This window comes from Octodon degus, unplaced genomic scaffold (genome assembly GCF_000260255.1).
Source record: "Octodon degus isolate 3935 unplaced genomic scaffold, OctDeg1.0 scaffold00076, whole genome shotgun sequence".
NCBI classification, from domain to species: Eukaryota; Metazoa; Chordata; class Mammalia; order Rodentia; family Octodontidae; genus Octodon; species Octodon degus.
In genome coordinates this window covers 11,357,532-11,363,742 of record NW_004524652.1, presented here as the reverse complement: position 1 = coordinate 11,363,742, position 6,211 = coordinate 11,357,532, and the positions used below count along the sequence as shown (strand labels likewise).

Sequence of the window (6,211 nt, the reverse complement as noted above, 5' to 3'; positions counted from 1 at the left end):
TGAGCTAGAAAGCCTTAGCCAACAAAGGTAGTCACCCCACGCTCCCCTCAGACACTGTGATGCTTGAGGTGAAGCTCCTGGTGCCTTTGCCTAAAGCTGCTCCCATCCTGATCTGACCCAGTGGAAACTGCACTACTGTGTCTTCTTATGGGGGCATCAAGAATTTGCCAGCCAAGCCCCAGCTCTGAAAAATAAGTCACTGCTGCAAGGCAAACAACTCCATATCTACAGAATCACACGCACTAGTAAGACAATTTCTTAGCAAAATTCTACCTTAATTGTGGTTCTTTAAAATTAAAAGAAGTGATGAAAAACATTAGAATGATCCTGGTCATGATCTCTAATAGATTCTCAAAGTGCTGTCAGACTCTGGAGAAACCTGTAGCTCCACTGAGGGAACACTGCTGTATTGAAGAACAAACTACAATGTGTAGCCTGCTGATTGTGCACATCATCTTAGCTGGTGAAAGAAATGGATGATATGTTTGTCCTTTAAAACTTATTCCACACATTTTTCTTACTGGTATCCCACAAGTGAACACTAAACTTGTAAAAAACAATGCATTGTATCTACCAACAGTGTCAGTAATTCTAGAGCATTCTGTCTCATGCACATACAGCTCCGCAACAGACTTGGTATTGATGGCCACACAGATTTTGTGAGCAGTAGAATTCCCAGTGCCAAACTTCATATGGCCCCTTGAGGAACTGTAGTTACAGTCAAGGAATGGAAGAAAATGGATCTTGACCTACAATGTAGAACTGGACTCCACAAAGGACTCTACCCATCCATAGCCTGCTGCTGCTCACATAGTCCCCAATGGGCTTAGGACTGAAAAGGCCCCACTCTCTTCAGTTCTAGCCATGAACCTCAGAGTTGGTAGTTAGAGAGTCTTGTGCTCCCAAGTATGTTGTCCTTCTCAGAGTTATGAGTCCATCTCCTTTACCTAAAGCTATTGACCAAGGACACCATGTTAGGCAACACTGAATGAGGCACCAAAAAACAGTCTCAATTTCTTAGCTGACCCAATGTTCACATACTCCTTCAATTTAGAGAAAATGTACACCTGATATACAACATGTATGGGGTCAATCTAGATCTCTGTTGGCAGAGTGAGCTCAGAGAGGCATGGTTCCATTGCCTCCAGAACACACACCTGAAAGTCATCCATGCTGTGCAGGAGATTGAGACACAGAAATACCCACCGGTAATTTCTGTGCCATAATTTTCTCTTCTTTTTTTACCTGTAATGCAGAATTTAGGTAAAATTAATAAGTGAAGGAACTGTGTGGCTTCAGCCAAACCATTTGTAATTTTCTCGAAAGATGTCAGCCCTGAGTCCCCCATTTCCATCTATTGATGAAAACCAGGACAGCTGCATTAAGAAACTTGCAAAATAAGTGGCCATCCAGAGAGTGTCAGCCTATCCTGAGGAGAGGAAAGGTCAAAGGGATGATGGAGATTGTTGCCGCAGATAGCCAGCAGCTGGGGGGCTGTGTGGAACTGGTAGATATTGGGAAACAAAAGTTCCCTGATGGCTCAGAGATATCTCTTCCTAGTATTCAATGGGGCAAATTAGACTGTGGTTCACAGAAAACGACCCTGTGTATTTACAAGCATCTGGATGTGGAGCCTGTGGCTCTGGAGGATGGCTGTGATGGTGAGCCCTTCACCTTGGTGAAGTAAGATGGCAAGTTGTATGAAACAGGTTCAACTGATAAGGGACTAGTGGCCAGTTGGATGAATGCCTTAGAACCATATCAGAAGACAAGTCAGCAGATTCCTGTCATTGTGCGATTCTGCTGCGAAAGTATGGACGAGTCTCATGATGAAGTTCTGCATGAGCTTATTTTTGCCCAGCAAGACACCTTTTTTAAAGATATGGACTATGTTTGCATTTCTGACAATTACTTGCTGGGGAAGAAGAAGCCATGCATAATGCATGATCTCAGGGGTATTTGCTACTTCTTCATTGAGGTGAAATGCAGTGACAAAGACCTCCAATTCTAGGGTATATCGTAGCTCATGCCATGAGGCCATGACACATCTCATTTCATCGATGGGCTCTCTGACAGGCAACAAGGGAAAAATTCTCAACCCTGGCATCAGTGAGGCTGTTGCCCCCTGAAGAATGAAGAACAGGAAGTTTACAACATTAGCTTTGATATGAAGAAGATTGCCAAGGACATTGGGCTCAGACCTTCTGCACAGCCACAAGTAAATCTTGATGCACCAATGGCGGTACCCATCCCTCTTCCTTCAAGCCATTGAAGATGCCTTCTGTGGGTCTGGGGCCAAGACAGTGATACCTAGAAAAGTGATTGGCATGGTCTGCATGAGACTCGTGCCACACATGATCCCTGAGGCTGTCATTGAACAGGTTACAAGCTACTTGACTAAGAAGTTTGCTGAACTACACAGTCCCAACAATTTTAAGGTCTATATGGACCATGGTGGGAAGATTTGGGTATCCGATTTCAACCACCTACATTATATGGCAGGGAGAAGAGCCCTAAAAACAATTTTTGGTGTTGAACTAGACTTGACCAGGGAAGGTGGAAGGATCCCTGTGACCCTGGCCTTGCAAGAGGCCACAGGCAAGAATGTGATGCTCTTGCTAGGGTCATCAGCAGGTGGTCCATCAGGAAGCCAGTGACAAGGACCTGTCCATCAACAAATGGTATTACTGCAGTATCACTGAGACCCCCCACTTATACAGGAGGAACACGTGGATGGCTCTACCCTCAGGAAGCTACCCTCCTCTTTTTGGAATGGTTTGGCATTGAAATAGCTTCTTTAAGGCATCCATCCAGGTTTTTGTAGGGTGAATGAGCTCTGAGAAGGAGCTCAAGGTAAACAGTATCTTGCATTTGTTTGATAAAGGGCTTCATGAGGAATAAACACACTATTTTATTTACTCAAGAGCCATGAAGGGGTTGTTAAAAGAGACACTTTGTACAATAGCTCCAATCGAAGGTATGAGCATATTTGTAGAACGTTGTATCACCATTTCAAGGAATGCAAAGAGCAGCACCTCTACCAAGACAAATCTTCTAAGTTCTTCAAAACCTTTGTGAAGGGCAAAGAGCTAGATGACTGTCCAAACATGAGCTTGTTAAGTGTTGAACAGTCATCTCACAAGTTTCCTTTCAGGTGTCAGCATAGAAATTATAGTATATATGACTTTGAGCACCTGTGCTATACTCGAGTGCATCATTTATCTCCCGGTAATAAGCCTTCCCATGGATCTGACACTTTCTGACTCTTCCTGAAAATTTTCTTCTCATATTCTTAGTCAGGGCCCTTTGCTTCTTCTGTTGAAAAGGTGGCTTGCTATCCTCATTTCAGTTTCAAGCACCCTCAGGTTCAGCCTCTGAGAGAGTTCCTTTCCAGAGAGGTTATATGATCTGCTGTCAGGAAGCAGAACACCATCATCATGGGGAATACATAGCAGCATCTGTTCTGTTCCCTTAGGGGAAGACACCTCCAAATTCACACAGTTCTTCTGTCTGTAATATCATGCTGTGGCAAATCATCCCTTAGCCAGGATTTCAAGTTTGATTATGGGTATGATATGGTATTGGTGACACTAGACAAGAAATAGTTATACTGGACACCAGTAAGTAAACCTCAATAATGCCATGGAATCAGTGACTGACTCCTGGATTTCCAAGTAAATTTTATTCATCCTCTCAAGTGGAATTAAAAGTCTGTTTCAAAGTCTTTTTTAAAAAATAATTGTATTGAGAAATAAATAACATGAGACAGTTTCAAAACAGATTAGTAGGACAGATTTAATAATAGATACATTGTATATTGTTGTCTTATATTGTTGTGGTTATTCATAACTTCATAGTAGTTATTCATAGTACAAGATGCAGACATGATATCCTGTCCAAATACTATTAGTACAAATCTTCTCATTGAATTAAGAGAAAGATGTATATCTATTCTAACTATTTTGTATATACAGATACAAAAGGGTCCTTCCTTTGTATCCCTTTTTTGTTTAGTTTTTTTAGAGATACTGGATTATATTAGATTATTTTGCTGAATTCACGCACTTACAATATTTAAATGGCAATGGAATACCCATCTCCTTTCGAAGTCTTAACCTTCTGTAAACTGAAAACAAGTCAGCTTTCCCTGGCTCAATACTCAGAATCTACACTGATTGGAAAGCAGTTTCTGAAATGGAGATGGGGGCCATGAAACTGAACAGCCTTCAGGGAGGCAGCCAGGATCACGAAGGTGGAGCTGCAAGTTGGGTTCCCAGCAGGCCTGAGGATCCCACCAAACTCATCTATATTTAAGGCCTTGGCCTTCAGATTCATCAGGATGAGAGCTAGCCCTCGAATACTTCCTACAGTGAGCAGTTTAGAGCCTTTTAAAGGACAAAGAAGTAACCATGGATTCGTGCAGGAAGTGCGAGGGGAACTTCCCACCACTCTGTTTGGAGGTCTTCAGCAGGGGATCCGGGGTCCTAGAGGACATGGTGATTTCCTATGCCATTTCTTGCCCTCCTATCCTTTGAGGCACTGATGAACACTATGAAAGCAGAAATCCCCAGCTAGAAATGTGCACTGGGGTCTAAGAGGATTGTGCAGAATTTATAAGCCATGCTACATGGACTTGATGTGCTGTTGCCCGAGCTCTGCCACAGGATGTACAACTGCAAATCTTAGAGTTACAAGGCCTCCACCTGCGAGGCTGGACTGCAGGAGAGCCTGGGCTGGAAGCCAGTTCTTCAGAGGCTATGAGGTGACAAACAGAAGAGTGGGCCACACATCACAGAGCAGCAGCCCCTCAAGGTGATTTTAAACCCAGGCCCATGGGGGACGGTTTGCATCCACCCTCAGTCTACCTCTTCAAGTGTGTCCAAGAAAGGAAAGGATTGGCACAGGGAGATTGTGCGTCATTTCAGTGTGGAGGTTTATATGAACAAATGGTGAACCTTGTTTCCGTGCAGGATGTGGCCGTGGGTGTGTTCTGGACACTCTCTATCCTGGCTCATGCTGCCCTTTCCTGGGCCAGATGACAACTCCTTGCCAGCTGCTTTGCAACTTTTGTTGCAAAATACTCAGTGTGTACTTTGTGACACAATGAGACAATGCTTTAGAACTGATGGCTCCCGCTCTTTTGTCCTACTTGGAGGGAAAGAGGTATTGATGAATTCTATAGGCTCTGCATAAGGTTGCATCAAAGGAGAAAATGAGAGGTGAACCCTTGAAGTCATTTTGTTTTCATAACCAGGAATCAAACTCAGAACCGTGTGCTTGCCAGGCAAGGAGTTATTCCACTGAGCAATCTCCCCAGCCCAAGTGAAAGATTTTTAGATAACTCTTAGCGTCTTTCAAAGAAATTTCACAATTTTCAAGAAAGTAAAGTTATGTCTCTCTAGATTTCAGAAAAACTTTGAAGAGAACTAAAATAGGCAGATTCTCTGTTGACTGAAAAGCTTCCTTGAGAGCCTCACACTGGTGTTGCCTGTCCCCACAATGCCACTGTATCTCCTTACATGAACATAATGGTTTGCAGAAGTATGAGGGACATTTCAACCTATTTTTCTATAGTTCAGTCACTGAAGTGGTAGAAGAGACATTAAAACCAGATCTTTCTTGCTATGTGAGGGGCTGACATTACTCTGCCTGATGTAAACTTGCTTCCTAGCAAGGGGTCAGCCCAGAAGACCCTGAAGATCTGAGAGTAGAACTCTGTGAAACCATACGGGAAAAATAGCAAATTGATCCAGAGAAGATCATTCAAATTCCACAATGCTCCTACAATCTTTCTACAGAGATACAGTCATTGACCTCTTACTTTGAGACATCGGAAAAGTAAAATTTTTCAACTCATACCTGCTATGTAAAAATAACTTTTTAATCTGAAGACTACAGTCCCTTGGACAATGAAGACTGCAAGACACCAGAAGAGGAAATCCACAGACCAGATGAAACACAAATCAGTGCTTCCAATGACCATGAACAAAATACCCAGGTCTGTGGCTGAGCAAACATACTTTTCACCATGTTCAGCAGTGCCTATTAAAGTGAAAGCTCTGTGTGATTGACAATCAAGTGTCCTGCCAAAAGGAGAACATACAAGGCATGGAGATCAGGTACTTGGAAGAGAAGCCAAGATCCGCCAAAGCCTCCTGAATATTCCAAATGAAGTCATCTTGTAAGCCACAATCATCAAATCCATGTGAAC

The 6,211-nt window shown here is 43.0% G+C and overlaps 1 pseudogene; it reads left to right on the top strand.

Moving 5' to 3' along the window:
* The first annotated feature begins 1,326 nt into the window (after positions 1 to 1,326).
* Positions 1,327 to 2,657, top strand: LOC101591002 (annotated as a pseudogene).
* The last annotated feature ends 3,554 nt before the right edge of the window (positions 2,658 to 6,211 follow it).